This window comes from Tauraco erythrolophus, chromosome 8 (genome assembly GCF_009769465.1).
Source record: "Tauraco erythrolophus isolate bTauEry1 chromosome 8, bTauEry1.pri, whole genome shotgun sequence".
Classification (NCBI taxonomy): Eukaryota; Metazoa; Chordata; class Aves; order Musophagiformes; family Musophagidae; genus Tauraco; species Tauraco erythrolophus.
This window is the reverse complement of record NC_141472.1, coordinates 15,891,253-15,910,956: the sequence shown is the minus strand read 5'-3', so window position 1 is coordinate 15,910,956 and position 19,704 is coordinate 15,891,253. Positions and strand designations below refer to the sequence as shown.

The window sequence follows — 19,704 nt, the reverse complement described above, 5'->3', positions numbered from 1 at the left end:
CAGAAGTCCCTGCTTTTTTTTTGTGCCTGATGTAGAAAATACTGAAATTCAAGCTGCGTGAAAATTTTTAAATTCAAATTTCTGTGTTAATGAATCACTTCTGTTTTTCCCCTATTCTAGAACAAAGAATTTGATGTTTAATGACACACAGGAATTTCTCATACCAAAAAATCTTGAGAAAAGACTTATTCTTGCCATAAATTGTATGTATTTTAGCTGTGGTTTTGGTAAGCATGAGGTATAGAAAAGTTTGTGACTGAAGGTCCAATGGTTGAATGGTTTGCCACTTCACGTATTGCATATTTTTAAACAACACTGTGTAAAGATTGTTGTCCATATACTTCTGAGCCATATTTAAAAAAAAAATAAAAATCATTGAAAGCAGTTTGTTTAGCACATGTTGTACCTAAGTTGGCGGTTGGAGAGAAGAATATTTCAGCCTCACACAGTTTTATGTAAAACAGTTAAATGCTATTGCTCTTGAGCTCACCAGTGAGCTACCAGGTAGTTCAGTTTTCTTAGTGTTTATGAAATCCTTTCTACTATAGAGTGTAAAGGAGATGAAATATAGCATGAGAAGAGCAGCCAATTAGGGTTCTATTTCATTTTCAGTGCAATACTAATACATAGTTGAAGTTAAAATGGATGCTTGCATCTTAAAATAGAGAACATAAATATGTGTTTGTCTCAACAGTTCTCTTTCAGATGTTTTATTTTATAAAGTAAATGAAAGATTTTCTACCTGTCAGTCCTGTGAACTTAATTGTTTTCTCTTCTGGATTTTACATCATGGATTACAGTTCTGTAGACTTATTTTTTGCCTTTATCTTTCCTGTACAAGTCCCCGGACCTTAAATTATGTCCCTATTTCCACTAGAGGCAAATTGAAAAGTAAATGAAGAAACAGAAGGACGATTTGGTTGCATCAATATAATTGGTGCACAGTAGTCTGGCTTTCTGTCTAATTATTGAATTGACTCACACTTGCTAGCAGAAATAAATAATAATTTTATAAAGCTGTTCTTACTTCAGGAGCAAGGTTGTGATTAAATGTGTATGTAGCGAGCAAGTGTTGCTTTCTGTGGTGGAGCTGTGTTTCAGGAACTGTCATGTGCTTACCTTTTAGTGTATTTTTGCAGAATGCCTTTAGGGATGAAATACAGGGAATCCATTGTTACATAAATTGTCAGATTGTGGAACAATTTTGCTGGTTAATTTCTATTGTTTGTTTTGTATTCTATGAAACCAGATTCATGGTTTTATGTAGGAACAACATCCATTTAGTGATCTGCTTAGAGAATACTTAGAGCTTGATACTTAATAAGCATGTGAAACTAAATGTTGCTTTTCTCAAACATGAAAGAATTGGCCCTGATTTTAGAAAAGGCACTTGAGATACTGCCTTCAAACTTTTTTTCTTTCTATCAATGGTGTATTTGATCTAGTTAAGTTAATCATATGTTATACCTAGTTTTAAAGCCTTTACTGGCTAGATAGAGATGATGATGATGGGGGAAATAGTTTTTGTATTGGATGGTAACTTCTTATGGATGATAACTTCCTATGGATGATAACTTCCTTCTCCAAGTGGTAGAGGAACCAATGAGGAGAGGTGCTTTGCTGGACCTTGTTCTCACCAACAAAGAAGGGCTGGTGGGGAACTCAAGGAGAGCCTGGGCTGCAGTGATCATGAAATGGTGGAATTCAAGATAACTTAGGGAAGCAAGGAGGGTGCACAGCAGGCTCACTACCCTGGGTTTCAGGAGAGCAGACTTTGGCCTCTTCAGGCATCTCCTTGCTAGAGTACAATGGGATGAAGCCCTGAAGGGAAGAGGGGCACAAGAAAGCTGGTTAATATTTAAGGATCACCTCCTCCAAGCTCAGGAGCGGTGCATCCCAACAAAGAGGAAGTCGGGTAGGAACACCAGGAGGCCTGCATGGATAAACAAGGAGCTCCTGGACCAACTCGGGCACAAAAAGATGGCCTATAGAGGGTTGGAAACAAGGACAGGTAGCCTGGGAAGAATACAGAGAAATTGTCCGAGCAACCAGAGATCAAGTTAGGAAAGCTAAAGCCCTAATAGAGTTAAATCTGGGCAGGGACATCAAGGGCAAGAAGAAAAACTTCTATAGATATGTCAGTGATAAAAAGAGATCTAGGGGAAATGTAGGCCCTCTCCGGAAGGAAACAGGGGACCTGGCTACCCAGGATATGGAGAAGGCTGAGGTGCTCCATGACTTCTTTGCCTCAGTCTTCACTGGCAAGAGCTCCAGCTGCACAGCCCAAGTCACAGAAGGCAAAGGCAGGGACTGTGAGAATGTAGAACCGCCCACTGTAGGAGAAGATCAGGTCCAAGACCATCTAAAGAACCTGAAGGTGGACAAGTCCATGGGACCTGATGAGGTGCATCCGTGGGTCCTGAGGGAACTGGCAGATGAAGTTGCTAAGCCACTATCCATCATATTTCAGAAGTCATGGCAGTCTGGTGAAGTTCCCACTGACTGGAAAAGGGGAAACGTAGCCCCCATTTTTAAAAAGGGAAAAAAAGAAGACCCAGGGAACTACAGGCCAGTCAGTCTCACCTCTGTGCCCAGCAAGATCATGGAGCAGATCCTCCTGGCAACTATGCTAAGGCACATAGAAAATAAGGAGGTGACTGGTGACAGCCAACATGGCTTCACTAAGGGCAAATCCTGCCTGACTAATTTGGTGGCCTTCTGTGATGAGATTACAGCATTGATGGATAGGGGAAGAGCAACTGACATCGTCTACCTGGACTTATCCAAAGCATTTGATACTGTCCCACACGACATCCTTGTTTCTAAACTGGAAAGACATGGTTTTGATGGACGGACCTCTCGGTGGATAAGGAATTGGCTGGATGGTCACACTCAAAGAGTTGTGGTCAACGGTTCAATGTCCAAGTGGAGGCCAGTGATGAGTGGTGTTCCTCAGGGATCAGTACTGGGACCAGTGCTATTTAACATCTTTGTTGTTGACATGGACAGTGGGATTGAGTGCACCCTCAGCAAGTTTGAAGATGAAACCAAGTTGTGTGGTGTTGTGAACACGCTGGAGGGAAGGGATGCCATCCAGAGGGACCTTGACAGGCTGGAGGGGTGGGCCTGAGCAAACCTCATGAAGTTCAACAAGGCCAAGTGCAAGGTCCTGCATGTGGGTTGGGGCAATCCCAAGCATAAGTACAGGCTGGGCGGAGAATGGATTGAGAGCAGCCCTGAGGAAAAGGACTTGGGAGTGCTGGTGGATGAGAAGCTCAACATGAGCCGGCCATGTGCACTGGCAGCCCAGAAAGCCAACCGTATCCTGGGCTGCATCCAAAGAAGTGTGGCCAGCAGGTCGAGGGAGGTGATTCTACCCCTCTGCTCTGCTCTTGTGAGACCCCATCTCGAATACTGCATTCAGCTCTGGAGTCTCCAGCACAAGAAGGACATGGAGCTGCTGGAGTGAGTCCAGAGGAGGGCCACGAAGATTATCCGAGGGCTGGAACACCTCTGCTATGAAGAGAGGCTGAGAGTTGGGGCTGTTCAGCCTGGAGAAGAGAAGGCTCCCGGCTGATCTTATAGCAGCCTTCCAGTACTTAAAGGGGGCCTACAGGAAAGCTGGAGAGGGGCTTTTTTACAAGGGCGTGTAGTGATAGGACAAGGGGCGATGGATTTAAACTGAAAGAGGGCAGATTTAGATTGGATATAAGGAAGAAATTTTTCACTCAGAGGGTGGTGAGGCAGTGGAACAGGTTGCCCAGAGAAGTTGTGGATGCCCCATGCCTGGAAGTGTTCAAGGCCAGGTTGGATGAGGCTTTGGGCATTCTGTTGTTGTGGAGGGTTTCCCTGCCCATGGCAGGGGCTTGGAACTAGATGATCTTTGAGGTCCCTTCCAACCCTAACCATTCTATGATTCTTTCAGATTTTTTTATGGTTTGTATTCTTTACAATACTGATCAGCTGGACAGTCTGAAATCACAGTTTTCCCTTATGTAGTTAGTTAATCTTATTTTGTCCTTTATCACCTGTAACTTTGAAAGAGAGAGAATAAAAGCAATCTTATATTTGACTTGAAAGCTAAAAGTACTTTGTATTTTACATTGCTTCCACATACTGGTAAAATTTTAAGGCAAAAAAAAAAGTTTGTTATTTTACTTTCTATTAAATTGCTTTCTTAAAATTTGGCATGTATCTCCTTAAAACAGTTCAGGAAATTATTCAGCTACTTGTTTTCTTTTCCTTGAAATTAGTACATCTCTACTTTTAAAGCCAACTTGTTCTCAGAGAGATGAAATTGTGAGCTTTTATGTTTAGTTTAAGAAAAATGCAGCAAGACTTCGCCTGTTTATGAAGACGATATCTGCTGTGTCCGCAACATCAGGTGAGGTGCAAACAACGTGAACATGAGGCTGCTCCTATCTGTTTGTAGAGGACCTCATCCACTCGGTCTTCCTTGTCAGGTGGTCTGTAGCAGACCCCCACTACTATATCCCCTTTCCCTGCCCTCCCTTTAATCCTGACCCCTAAGCTCTCAGTTGGCTCCTCATCCATCCCCAGGTCAGCACCAAGAACTCGAGCTGGTCTTTGATATAGAGGGCAACATCTCCTCCTCTTCTCCTCTGCCTATCCTTCTTAAAGAGCCTGCAGGTGCCCCATCGCTGGAGATATTCAAGACCAGTTTGGATGAGGCTTTGAGCAACTTGATCTAGTGAAAGGTGTCCCTGCCCATGGCAGGGGGGTTGGAACTAGAGGATCTTTAAGGTCCGTTCCAACCCAAAACGTTCTGTAATTCTATGATATAGTCAACTAAATGCCTGAATAACTGCTTTACGTTTGAAAAATTGAATGGAGGTATGCTTCAAAATCTCTAGCCCCAAATACCCTCATAAATTCTTCATTGCCATTTTTTACTGTGCCAGGTATAAAACTGTGGATAGACAAAACTTTACAATGAACAGTTGAATCACAGTATGCTGAATGCTTTTTAGCTGCATGACTTCAGCCCGTGGTAAATATAAGGTAACCTACATCCCAGAGAAAGAGTTTGTTTTAAAGTTCTGTGTCAGAGATGGTCTTCTGGCTATCCGACTCCTCAGCTCTTTTCCTGCCTAGCATAAAGGCTCTTGCATGCCAAGTGTAACTTTTGAACTTGTGTACCCTTAGAAGACTAAACTTAGCCATTTCATTGGAGCCAGATCATGACTGACAATTAGTTGTTTTCTTGTTGTTTCCATAAGAATTGATGTTTTCTGGGATTAGATGTCATCTCTAACAATGTTTAATTTCTGATGTGAATTTTTCTTGCACCTCCTTTGGTCTGAGCTTACATAATCAGACAAAATTATTTTGAATGGATAAATTGCAATGCTGTAAGATTTCTTGAAAATTGGTATGTCAAAGTAATTTAAGAAACACTTATTTCCTTTATTCTGCCGAGGTGGTGGGTTTTCCTTTCTAATCAAATGCCATTTAGATGAATCCATTTTGTCTAGTTGCTGTTGTTGATTATTGTCATGATTTGATGTGGAGAGGGGAATGGTTCTGGTGGCAGGAGAGGGGTTTTGCTCCCTGCGACCTCCCCGGTTTTGGAACCGGATTAGGCTTAGTTCTGGCCACCAGATCAGACTGCCATCCCCCTCAGGGTTGAGCCAATAGGGCGCCTCTGCGAACTGCCCTATTTAAGTCGGGACAAAGGAACCGGAAAAGGTGCTTTGCCCAGGAGTGAGCAGAGAAGGGAGGAGGGCACTGCCCCCGCTCCCTGGCTCCCGGCTGGGCAGCTGCCTGCGTTGGGCCGGCACCGCCCACGGAGGATGGTGGCGGCGGAGCCAGCTGGGGAACTCGGGGGCACCCCACTCCCGGGGTGCCCACTGGGCTGAGTTCATCTGGAGAGGACTGAGATCTGAGAGAAACAGCCGCATCGACAGTAGGTCAGTGAGGATGGAGCGGGAGGAGGTGTGCCGGAGCCGAGTATCCCCTGCGGCTGATGGTGAGATGGCAGGCGGCCCCCCTGCAACCAGGACGGCCTCGGTGGAGCAGAGACCCACTCACAGCCCGTGGAGGGAAGATGCCTGAGCCTGAGGATGGTCGTGTTGGGGTGCACGACAAGGCAGAGAGGCATCTGGAGTCTTCGTGACGACCCACGCCGGAGCGAGTGGCTACAGCTCCCTAAGTACCCAAGACTGTGGTAAAGCCCACACCGGAGCAATCTGTGGGGAAGGATTGTTTCCAGTGGGCTGGACTCACGCTGGAGAAGTTTGTGGATTTTTCCTCGTGGGTAGGGGATCCATTGGAGCAGGGGAAAAGAGTGTAAGGACTCCTCCTCCTTTGAGAGAGAAGCAGCAGTAACAGCAGGGAATGAACTGACCTGCACTCCCCCAGTCCCTGCCCCCTGTTGTGCTGGGGGGAGGAGGTAGAGCCGGGAGGAAAAGGAAAGTTGGGGGCGGGGGGGGGAGGTGTCGGTTTTAAGATCTGGTTTTGTTTCTTTCTGTCCTCTCAAGTAACCGGTTTTGTTTCCCTTTGTCCTTCTAAGTAACCATTAATAAACTGTTTTGCTTTGAGAAAGCCCTGTCTGTTTTGCCCAGGACCATGGTTGGTGGGTGCTCCCTCTGTTCTTGTCTCAACCCTCAGTCCCTTTGGTTTTTTTTTTTCCCCTCTCCTCTCTATTTTACTGGAGAAGGAGAGACTGTGTGAGTTTTAGTTGCTGAATCAGCCTAAAACCACGACAATTATTTGTCTTATAGCAGCAAAATATATTATGTTGGATTTTTGGTAAATTGTATGTGAGTATATTCATTGATGCTGTAACTGGTAAACTACCAAGTGTTTGGATGAAACACGTGGAGATCTTTGTATGTAGGTAGTAGAGTAATTACTGGGTTAACTAGCACTGTTTTCTCTTGGCATTGGTTTTGGATGTTTTGTTTGTTTGGTTTTAAGAGTATGTCATGTCCTAATGTTTTTTTTTTAACCGGGGATGATAGTTGAGAAGACCTTGCAGAGTAGGAACTTACCTTTGCAGACCTTGTTGACTGATGGCCTTTATTCCCTGTTCCAAACTGCTGTTTTGTTGCTGATGTATGATTAAGCAGTCATTCTCTCATCTAAAAGATAGCTTCGCTGGGGTAGTGGATGACATTCTTGTGTAGTGTGTTAAGATGTTCAGTGGGCCCATGATGGATGGGGTTATGTATATTAGGGATACTAACGGTATGTGCAAATAATCCTTCTCGAACTAATAGTTTGAGATTTTGAACACATGCATTTATTTTTAGAATTTTTGAAAGTGAACTAGCAATGCGGAGTGGTAAAACACAACTTTATGGTATCAACTAATGGGCTATGTGTAAATTAAGATGATCTTAAAATATTTTCAAAATGTTTTGGTTTAGATGTTCTAGAATCACATAATGTTATAGCTTGAAGGGAACCTTAAAGATCATATAGTTCTAGCCCCACTGCCATGGGCAGAGACACCTTCCACTACACCAGGTTGCCCAAAGCCTCATCCAGCCTGGCCTTGAACAACTTCGGGGATGGGGCATCCACAGCTTCTCTGGACAACCTATTCCAGTGTTTCACCACTCTCATTGTAAAAAATGTCTAATCTGTCTCTTTCAGTTTAAAGCCATTGCCCCTTGTCCTATCATTGCACGCCCTTGTCAAAAGCCCCTCTCCAGCTTTCTAGTAGACCCCCTTTAGGTACTGAAGGGCTGCTAGAACGTCTCCATGGAGCCTTCTCTTCTCCAGGCTGAACAACCCCAACTTTCTCAGCCTGCCTTCATAGGAGAGTTGCTCCAGCCCTTGGATCATCTTCGTGGCCCTCCTCTGGATTTGCTTCAACAGCTCCATGTCTGTCTTGTGTTGGGGACTCCAGAGCTGAACGCAGTACTGCAGGTGGGGTCTCACAAGAGCAGAGTAGAGGGGCAGAATCCCTTCTCTCGACCTGCTGGCCACGCTTCTTTGGATTCAGCCCAGGTTATGGTTGGCTTTCTGGGCTGCCAGCACACATTACTGGTTCATGTTGAGCTTCTCATCCACCAACACCCCCAAGTCCTTTTCCTCAGGACTGCTCTCAATCCATTCTCCGCCCAGCCTGTGCTTGTGCTTGGGATTGCCCCGACCCACGTGCAGGACCTTGCACTTGGCCTTATTGAACTTCATGAGGTTTGCATGGGGCCACTCCTCAAGCCCGTCAAGGTTCTCTGGATGGCATCCCTTCCCTCCAGCGTGTCCACAACCCCACACAGCTTGGTGTCATCAGCAAACTTGCTGAGGGTGCACTCGATCCTACTGTCCTTGTCACCGACAAAGATGTTTACTGACTTCAGACTAGAGGTTTTTAATACGTCTGTTGTAAATAAATGGTTACCCACCCATAATCTTGGGCTCATGAAACTGTTCCGTCCATGATATTTTAAGCAGCGGCCTGCAGTCTATTGCTAAGCTTATGTCCTGTGAAGGGGTGCTTCTTCATAGACCACTAGTCTGTAAGGAACACTTAGTGTGATCATTAGCTTCAACTGCAAGCTGGCTTCTCCTGCAAAGTATGAGCTATAGTCACTTCAGAAATGTTTCTCTTTTTTAAAAAAAAAACAACAAAACAACACTAGTGTGTCATCATAACTTTTCAAGCATGTAACAAGCCAGTACAGGTGCTTTATTTTTGGTAGGAGAGTTTTCAATTTCTTATAAGGCTTTTCAATTAAACTAGCTAAACTGTCTGAGTTTTTAATGTTAGTAGTTCTGTTGGCCCTTATGAGCCATCTTGTAATTCTCTCTGCACTCATAAGCACGCTACTGGCTCTTCTGGTTTCCTTTTGCACCTGATAGTTCAGTGTTCTTTTCTAGAAGGTAGTGGAACAGGAAAGGGGGAGTAAGAGGTTTAGCCTTTCATTTTTTTTTGTGCTGTCAGTTTGGTTTTTCTTTTTCAGTCCATATGGGCAGGAAGTAGAGTACTAATTTATTTATGGAGGATCCATTTTATGGACATGTCACTGAGCTGGAAATGGCTTCACAACTGGCTCAGTGTTTCTTTTGTTTTATTTGATAGATGATGGTTGAGTGCACACAAACTTAGTTGTTGCTTTTCTCTTGCTGCTTTTCTTGGTGTTAAGTAGTCATGATTTTGCCTGGAGGAAGACACAGTATTCAGTGATACTTGTCACTTCTGAATACTAAGGCAGGAAAAAAAGTGAGATATGTGTAGGTATCTCCTTGATGATGTTGTTTGTTGTTGTTTTATTTACTCTTTCCGCTTTCTCCCTTTCTTTGGGAATTGGGTTGAAGATTCCTGAAGCTGTTAGTACAAGAGTACAAGCATTATGGGAAGCAGGTACCATTAGGTTACTTTGATCGTTGGCTATTACAATAAAATTTAGCTTCTTAATGAATTTGTAGCTTTATTAGTTTCAGTTAAAATTGAAGTTAGATAAATAATTGCTTAAACAGTTACTGATAGCATGTTAGAAAGTTCTCTTGTAAACTACAGGATTTTAACTCCTCCCTTTGGAAGCTTTCACGGCTAAGTAGGGAAGTGTCTTGCTTTTCTCACCGCAAGGTATTACTTTGGTATTTCAAAATTTGCGTGCCTTTACTTGATAGCAAATCTCTGAGAACAAGATTTTCTTCTTTTATATGTACATACACGCACACGCCCCATCTGATCAGCGTTTTAAGCAAGTGGAAGACTTTGGTGCAAATGATGGTTAGAATGGCTGATTACAGTCTCTCTCCTAAAATAAGCTTATGAATGGCAACAATAGTTGAAGTTCAAGCTATATTGAGGCACTTGTGCTTTTCAACAGTCATTTCTTTCAGTTTGGATGTTTTATGTAGTGTCTTCGTGGTGGACGTGTTTCCTGAAAACAGGTTGCTACCTGGGAACGCTCCAACTCTCAGTAGGTCTAGTTCAGGATAATACTGACACTAGCCTAGAACGTTTTGATTTTCCATTTTGATGCAGTCATGGGTGTTGTGGCCATGTCTTTCTAAGGTTTGAGAAAGGTTACTTGCACTCTTATGGAATTTTCTTGAAGGTGTTTCAGAGGCTTCAGACAGCGAATATAGTTAATCAGCTTAATGTATTTCTATGTTTTGGTGCTTGCTTCTAGCTAAATCGTGCTTCATGGGGTTGTTCAAAACACTTATTAGTTTGAAAGGCCCTATGTGTTTGGGTTGCTAAGTCAGTCAACAGAGGTGCTTCCATTGGCGATATCTTAGTTTGAAGTCCAAGGGAACTGAAGGCAAGGTTTCTTCCAGGAGTCTTTGAAAGTTTCTCCCTTGATAGGCCTGACAGGGCTTAAATTGTTGCCTCCAGGGTGCGGATGTCGTTGGTTTCCATGCTCAGACTTCAGAGCTCCGAAAGAATTCCTTCTCTTTCTTGTCCGCTTTGAAGTGGAAGTATTGTAAGTAGGCTTGGGGGCATTTTAAACAGCATATATTTGGTTAGTCCTCTTTCAAGCTGGTGTTGAGATGCTATGGATATACAGACAGTGTGTTTTTAAATACAGAGGAAACCACATGATTATGTTTTGTTGGTCTTTTTTTTAATATTATGAAAACAGATAGGAACTGAAACTATTCATTTAATAAACAAAATATTGCTAGTGCTTGCATACAGCATGCCTGCTGTGTCAGAGTAAGTACGAGGGACACTTTTTCTTACATAAAAGCCATCCTGTGCATCTTAATCTTGCAATGTCAGTTTATTGGCTGAGCGTTCTGATGTTTGCCAGTACGTTGAATATACTACATGCATATAATAATTCTCCCCTGTATGATTCAGGGAAAATTAACATTTTTAAATCAGTAAGTTTCAAAAGACATGCATTTCAGAAGCATATGCCGCCTTCTGTGGTTTGAGACAATACTGTTTATTTCCTTGAGCAAATGTGACTTTATTGTCTTTCGCTGCACCAGAAGACTGCTCTCGCAGTAGCGCTATCAAATGTTGGTTTGTGCTGTTTGTCATAGGTGTAGTGAGGATGACACTGTACTTGATAGATTTTCTTCTCTGCAGCATTCAGTTTAATCTGGTTTTAAAGAATTGTGATGATCAATTAAACTCTACTTGTGTTCCTAAAACAAATGGTTTCTGTTCTCAGGCAAGCTAAAGGTTTGAAGATAACTTTTCATTTCAGTCAGAATGCAGGCTTGGTATATTTTGACCTCTTGACTTAAGCTTGATATTACTTAGTTGTCCTTGATTCATGGAAATGAGCTTTGCACCAGCATAGCTAAAGTTTATCTTTGTATTGCAGCAAGTAATGCTTTCTGTAAAGATATATATAAAAAAAATTTCCATGTGTTTCTCTTTGAGTTGCCCATTTAGGAAACAAGCCAGACTTTCCTTCCTTTCCCCATACTTAAGAACTGAGTAGTAGCGTAGGTAATAAATTTACGTGCATAGTTGGTTACCAAAGAACCCCTTTTCTTTTTAATAGCCCCTCTGCTTCTGATTTCCGCAAAGATTGTTTCTCATCAATTATTCCTCTTGTCTCTATTCCCTTTGCGCTTGGTTTAATCTGCTTTACTTTGGGGCAAGGAGGTGTCCTATGAAAATATGTTAAGTAGGGAGAAAAATATTTTTTCATCATAAGTTATACATTTTTCTGCGGTAGCTTTCTAGCCAAAATGTTCATTTCCAGCCTTTTCTTGCCTCAGGGAAGGTTTTGGGGAATGGTGATTAATGGGACTTAGAATCAACTCTATTACAAAAGTCTACGCTGCTTTTTGATGTGCGTTATTCGAGGTCAGTATTTTTCCTAAGATTTTTGTCTATTTTACTAATTTTGTGATGTTGATGTTTTTGTGAGTGTTTTGTTATGACGCAGAGGCTAGTTTCAAAGGTGTTATCTCTTAAAAAGAAACAGATCAACCCACTTAGTAAGCAAAGTATTTGCAGCTGAAGGTTTTGAAAGGCTGCAGTACAGTATCATACTGGAAGACAATAGGGTGAGCTTCGTCAGTACACTGTAGTACTGGGTAAGACAAAGGAGTGTGTATGTGTGTTCATAAATCTCTACAGTACTATGTGTTGTGTTAGCTCTGAAGCAATATGGCAAAACGTGTATTTCAGATTGAAAATGAGCCTAGAAAGCCTGGCTGATTGATACTTTGAAATTGTTCAAGTTAAAAAATAAAAAAAAGACTTCAACTAAAGGTCCTGAGGTGGTATATCACCATTTTTTTTTCTGAATAAACCAAATGGGAATAGTTTTACACATTTTTTGCAATGTTTATTCGCTAATGATTGTTTGCTGTTTGCTTCCATATGAACATGTTCCAGTATACAGATGAATCCATCTTTATGAAAGTCATTGATAGAGAAGTTGAAAAATAACAGTTAAATGATTCAGTCAGTTTGCCCATTGCTGTGTCATTCTTTCTCATTGCTTTCTATTTAATGTACCCTTTCAAGAGCCTTAGTTGATAGTTGATTTTTTGGTCTCTCTACTTTGAAGTGCCAATTCAGATTTTGATTGTTTCTCACAACAGATATTTAGAATCTCAGCCAAGTAAAATGGAAAGTTGTATATTTACTACTTCTGAACATAGTTGGCAAAAGATGCACCTCCCTCCCAATATGTTGCACAATTTCCCCATACATGCACTGGCTGATGATTTATGTTTTGCTTTCTTTGTAACTCATTACTTCATTAGAGGGAAGTCTGTTTACTGTAGACATTAAATAAAAGAAGGATGTAATATGTTCACTAGAAGGATGAATCCTGCAGATTATTTTGGTCATCTCTTCTTAACTCTTTCAAAAAGAGACCAATGACCTTCGGTGATTGAGTCTATTTTTAACTTTCCCACAGAAATAGTTGTATTACCATTTTAAATATTAAGATAGATGAATAGAGAATGATTATTCACTTTTCCTCACGACATAAAACCTAGGAGAATCAAACGAAACCATTAGTCAACAGATTACAAAGCAAAACAACCCTAAACTTAACTTTTTCATTAAGCATTCAATTAAATTGTGTAGTTCAGTGTGACACACCAAAAATCAGTGAGTTATAGTAGAATTAGACAAATTCACAGAAGCTGCTCATCAGTGACCTTTTTTTTTGCAAGCTGGTAGGATACACTACTGTGCAGTTATGCCCTCTCCCTGAGTATTTGCTACCACTGTTAGATATGGGATAAGAGACGAGGTAGACCCAATATAACTGCTCTTATATTCTCGTTCCTTGAAACCTCCCAGAAAGTGTCAAGTTCAGGAAGTTTCACTATTTTATCTTAATGTCTTTTAAAATTGGCAGGAAGAAGTTTGAAATTTGCGACTGAAACTAGTTTACCATGACCAGAATAGAAAATAATCATATGAGGACTTCTTTTTTAAGGAAAGGTCAAATCAGAAAAGGTTCTTAATTTAAATCGGATATCTAAAACATACTTCGTATTTAAAATACAAAAACCTGTACTAATGCTTTAATTCGTGATACTCCTTTAAAATACCATTAAAATATTCAAAAAATGTATTTTACTGTTCTACTGCTAGCAATAAAATGCTACCAAAGTGATATTCAAGCTGTATGGTTTAGCTGCCAAAGTTTTAAAGAAAATTAAACCGTTGAACTGTGGAAAAGTGACTGCATAAGCACCTGTAACTGATGTTAGCTGAAGTGCTAAACCAGCTTTTGGCAGCGTGGCCTCTTTTGCAGGTGCACAGAATATTTTCTTTGTGTCAGTTTATTCAACTAGTACAGTTCATTAAGTATTTCATTTGAAGTTGAGAAATGGACTGGGAATTGAAATAGAAGAAATGCTTATTTTCACCTTTCAATTTGTGAATAAAAATGAGATGCGAGAGTCTGAGATCTAATAGTTTTAAAATCTTATAGGATATATTAGCCTAAAATGATTGATTTATATTCAGTAACTACAGATAATATGCTGCTTAAAAAACCAGTTTGTTTAATAAGATGAATGCTTTTTGCTGTGTCCAGCAAGTTGTATGACTAAGACAACTGTTGCTTTTAAGTATATCTAAAGTTTAGTTTTTATTGACATTGGAAAGCCATTTAGAAGAGATTACATTTTAAAAAAGCAAAACAAAAACAAAACCTCAACCAATCCCCCCAACTCCACCTGCTGCACCCTCCCAAACAAAAAACCTTTGCGCTTGTTTGTGTAGGAAAATTGTAACGTAACACATTTAAAAAAAAATAAATAAAATTAAAATTTATTTTAAAATTAAAATTAAAAAACATAAAATGTTTGAAGCTGCTCTATTTTTTTAATCCTGTGTCTGAAGCTGGAAGTTGGAGGTTGTGCATCAGTCAGTGGGTGCACAATGATGATGGTGTGATTCACAAAGATGTTTCACCAGGACAAGGGTAGAATAAAGCCTGGCCTGTAGTGGAAAGTGATTCTTCTTGGTAATAGCCAGTGTGTTCTCACAAAGCTCCCCATCAGTCTGCCCAGCAAGGACAGGAACTGCACATTTTGCTAGAGCTTGGTTTGGGAGTAAAAATCACAACTCCTTGTTGTGAGAGAAGTGATTAATCCTTGCACCAGGAGGATTCTGCTGCGGCTCCTTCCCCTCTGCCCAGGCTCTTCCATGTGGTAACTGCAGCCAAGACCCTTTGGAGCAGAATCATGGTGCTCCCAGCACTCCAGTAACTCTGCAGGCTCCCTCTCTGTCTCATGAGAAGCTGAAAATAGGAGCACTGTGTTGATAGAGGTGAGAAGATCGTGAAATTCCTCTGGATGTGTCGTGTATTGTGACCTTAAGTGTAAGAAAATAATACCTGATTAAGATCCAAACAGAAGTCCTGTCCTTCAGCTGGAAGCTTTCTTGAGACAAATTTTGAAACAGGGAGAAAGTAGCAGCATTACTTCTACATCTTTTGTAGATACCTGCCCAGGTGGCCAAAAAGGCCAATGGGATACTGGCGTGTATCAAGAATAGTGTGACCAGCAGGAGCAGGGAAGTGATCCTGCCCCTGTACTCGGCACTGGTGAGGCCGCACCTGGAATATTGTGTCCAGTTTTGGGCCCCTCGCTTTAAGAGAGATATTGAGCTCCTGGAGCGAGTCCAAAGAACTGCGACTAAACTGGTCAAGGGGCTGGAAAATAAAACTTATGAGGAGCGGCTGAGGGAGTTGGGGCTGTTTAGCCTGGAGAAGAGGAGGCTGAGGGGAGACCTGATTACAGCCTACAAATACTTGAGAAAAGATGGTGGGGAGGTGGGGGAAGGGCTCTTTACATTAGTGTTGGGTGATAGAACAAGAGGAAATGGGTATAAGCTTAGTCAGGGGAGATTCAGGTTGGATGTTAGGAAGTATTTCTTCTCTGAAAGGGTTGTCAGCCACTGGAATAGGCTGCCCAGGGAGGTGGTTGAGTCCCCATCCCTGGATGTGTTTAAGAATAGGGTGGATGATCTACTTAGGGATATGGTTTAATGGGGATTAGGGATGGTTGGACTCGATGATCTCTAAGGTCTTTTCCAACCTAGAAATCTATGAAACTATGAAGATGAAAAGTTGCTAACTTACTTCCGTTTGGATGTGGATTTTGATCCTGAAAATGAAATCAAGTTTAACTTTATTACTGAAATAATGTACATAGGTGATTGTTACATGTCCATCTTTGAAACTCCAAAATCTATAAATGTAAATATTCCCTAGTTGTTTCATTAGGCACTGTTTCTGACAATGACAACACCAAAGAAATTTCATTCTGATCATGAAAACTGTGAGAACAGTTCCTGTGCTTAGTAACTGAAATCTGACTTAGTGTATTATAGCACATGCAAGCAGGGAAAATACTTAGTTTGAAATTTATGGCACCAAGGAACACCGCAAAACAATCTCTGTTTAAAGTCTTTACTGAGTTTTATTTGTAGGTGATTGCTTTTATTTTAGTTTGTAAGAAAAAGTACGCCTCATTTAGAGTGATAGGGAAATACTTTGTTCTGCACTAGCTTAATATGTAAAAGAGAGCTTGTTGGAAATGGATTTTCATCTGTTTATAGATTTAAGTCAATTGTCTTAACTGTTACATCATCCTAGTTCGTTAATCTAATCTTGTATCCATGGGAATTTAAAAAGTGCAGTATGTACTTTGGAAAGAACAGATAGCTGTAGATCTGAAATTGTATTGATAGGTGCTATTATCAGCAATTTGAGTTAGCTTTAAACATGAAAGGCACATCATCAGAGCATTACATATTTAAAAAATAAAAAAGAAGTGGTAGATGATACAGTCCTATCACCAGGTAGAACATACAAGCTAATGTCAGCTACATTTTGAGTACATGGCAGAACCGTTACCTGATGCCTCAGGTGGTGGTAAGCAATAAATCTGAGAGTGATCAAATTTACCCACACTGATTGCTTAGTGCTCTCAAAAAGTGCTCACGGGCAGAACCGTCTGTTATGCCCGTTAACATTAACGTTCTCTGATAAAAAGAAGGAAAAAAATGCGTATATTAGTGACTTTTCCTATATTTAAATATAAATTAATATCCTGCTTGTAGTGCTTTGTTTTGTTTCAACTCTGACTTGAAATTTTGTTGTGATTTGCTGAGAAGGAGCTCTAAAAAAATATTTTGAGGCAGGTGAGAAAATAATTTGTCTGTCCAGGTAAGCCTGAGTTGGAACCAGGCAGCAGAGTATTGTCATTGGTATGGCCTTTAACAGTTGACAGTTTGATACACGCTTGATGGACAGCTTTTTTTCCCATCATAGTCAGCATTTTCATATGCAGGAGCACAATTTAAAATAAAGACTTTAACTGTGTAGGTGATTTATTGTAAATCTGTTTCTACCCACTTGGGATATTCTGTCCAAGGGTATCTTTTGTTGTCCTCTAAAATAATTCTTCCCTGTTATCTGGGAAAACAAAAAATCCTCGTAATGTCTTAGTTGCCACTGATGCAGTGGCAACATCTGCTTGCATTTCCCACGTTCCTTGATTTGTCAGCTTACCCAAAAGTCATCTGAAAGTGTTTGCACTCAAAGCAATGCTAAAATCAACTTTTAATACGTAATTTGACTGCATTATAGATGGCACAGCCTACCAAAAATGCTCGTGGGTGATAAACTCCGGTTTTCTTCAGCAGTTTTGTTTTCCTGAGCAATGAGACTTAAAAGGAAGAGTTGGGATAATCTATTTTTTTTACGGAGCGGTCACCCTGAGCGATACTCAGCTGTCTAAATTTAGGCATCAAATTTGATGCCGGAACTCAGAGCCTGGAGACCCTGAAGAGCTTATAGGGGACTCCAGGAGGGACAGCTGGAGCTCCGAAATTCCCCTTACCATGTTCGGATCCTGAACTCCAAACCTCACATTATTTATCTGAAGTTGCACAGTGCTCATAAACCCATCACTTCTTGTTAGTCAACGCCCTCCTAACCTCAAATGCTGCTTTTGGATCCGCCAAAGGGCTTAAGTGAAGTGAAACAGAGTGCACTCCTATTCAGAGTAAGTGTTAATGTCTGTATACAGCTTTTTCGTGAAATTTAGAAAAAAAAACCCCACAACAACCAACAAAGACAATAGGATTACATCTGGCATGGAGATGTTTCTTTTGCCATTGTGTTGATGCAATTTTTCAGTTTGTAATTGTGCACAAATAGCAGAACTTCTCTCTTCTGTGCCTTTTTTTATTTTTTTTTTCTTCCTGATGTAACCAATTTAAATCTAAGTGTGGTTTCTACCATATGCTTGTTTCAACCATATTTGCAGTTAAAAAAAAAATATTTCCAAAACATAAAGAGTTCAGGGAAAATACACTGTTAACCGTGAATCTGTGTAGATACTAATTTTTGAAGGTAATGCCAGCAAAAGGAAAAGATTGATCTTACATGGCTTGAGACTAAACAATAGAGAGTTTACTTTGAGGAAGGAAGACCACAGGACTCTTTCTCATCAGTTTTGTCAAAGAGTGTGTATTGTGGATGTCTCAGCTTTATTCACATGTGCTTAGAAGGTGCTGTGGTACCATAATGGAAGGTACCTGTGCAAATTTTGAATGAAGGGGAAATACACCCTGAAGTGATTGAGGTTAAAAGCTGTCATCATGGGAAAAATTTTAGTTTGGGGCATGTGTTTGAATTTTCCCTGTCTGTACATGACTGATGCAATGCAGCAAAATGAGATTGACTATTTTTTTTTTTTTTTTAAACTGAGTCCCTAACTTTAAAATACAAAGTGCTACTCTGGCACAAAACAGTAGAGCTTGTAAATAACGTGTTTGTGTGATGAACTTGGTATGCAGAAAGGAGTTTTTCTGTGTCTCATCATTCAGGGAAAAGGTGAATTTTCTGTGTGAGCTTACACTGGTGGCTATGATTGTTCAGCACAAATGCAAGAGCATGAGTAGAGTAACCTGGAAACACAGCACAACAAAAGGAAAGCAGTAAGGAAAAAGGCAATGTTCTGTTTCCTGACAGAAGAAAACGGATGACAGGATCTCTTAAGTAAACACGTATAATTATCTGTAGTATGTCTGTAATAAATTATATCAGTGGTGGTTTTTCATTACACTTTATCCATACATAAGGAAGCCAATGATAAACAAATTCAAGATATGTATGTATAAGGGACATAGGCCGACTCCTGAGTTGGGTTGAGTCCTGGGCAGTGGGATCTGGGGAGATTTCCCTCTTCCGAAGTGGAAGGGAGCACTCTTGGCATTCAAGAGCCCTGTGTGTGCAGTACAGAAGAGGGAGGGAGAGACTGAAAAAAGAAAGGACCCTGCGGGAGACGTGGGCTGGGGCACTGAGTGTCAGGGAAGGTGTCCTTGTGGCAGGGAACAGCGTGAGCCACAGGGGACATAGAGGAGAGTTGGTTACCTCCAGGAGCTGCTGAGAATTCCTGTCTTCTGGAAGAGGGTAAGGGATTCTCTCCGCAAAGAGGGAGCGTGAATAGTGCTTCTCGTCAAGTCTTTCACCTCATCTTCCTGCTTGCCATTTGTTTTCCCCTATTAGAGAGGGCGTTTTGGTTCTATTTACTTTTAACATTCCTTTTATTTGGTTTTATTTACTTTTGTCTAATAAAAGGTAATTTTCACGCTCCAGTGTCTTTTTGGTGTATGCATGTAAAACAATAAGGGCCAGAGGGACTGTTTTGGATAATTTTAGCTAAAGACATCAGCCAAATTGGTTGATGGAGATGTTATAATTTGTGGTATTTCTGTGCAAGAAACGATGCTATATGTCAAAATTTTATGTATATTTAAAAAAATTAACAAAATAGTCTCTGGTTTTCTCTTCAACAAGGTAATGGATCTGTAGGCCCCTAAAACTTAGAACAAATTGGGAGAAAAGAGAAGGCATTGTAGACAATGGTCAGAAAGTCCAGTTGTTTTTGTGCAAGTAGGGAGCCATTCCAGACGAGCACCATACATTTCATAGCCTCATGACAATAAGCAAAAAACTTGCAGAAATAAAAAGAAAGCAAATAGCTGCAAGGCCATCTTCCCAAATTGGAGAACAGTATTCTTCATAATCCTGCCACTCCTGCAGACTTTGGTTTCAAAGTTTAGATAGCTGTAAACTGACGGCGCGATAATGTCATTTTGTTTCAGTTTCTTTGGAAAACAGTGGCAGAAGGCCTTCAAAACCGAGTGCAGGAGGGATGTGGTAAAACCAGCACCTTGCAGCAGTCAATGCAGGGAGCAGACAGAAGTGCAGAAGCGTGGTCCCATCTTACTAGACGAGTGTTACGTGAATGGTGTGGTACAGG

General features: G+C 40.9%; 1 protein-coding gene across 6 annotated transcripts in view; it reads left to right on the top strand.

Moving 5' to 3' along the window:
• The window catches only part of PARD3B (par-3 family cell polarity regulator beta), a 440,643-nt gene that overhangs the window by 146,559 nt on the left and 274,380 nt on the right, over positions 1 to 19,704 (top strand). The gene's annotated exons all lie outside the window — the stretch shown is intronic.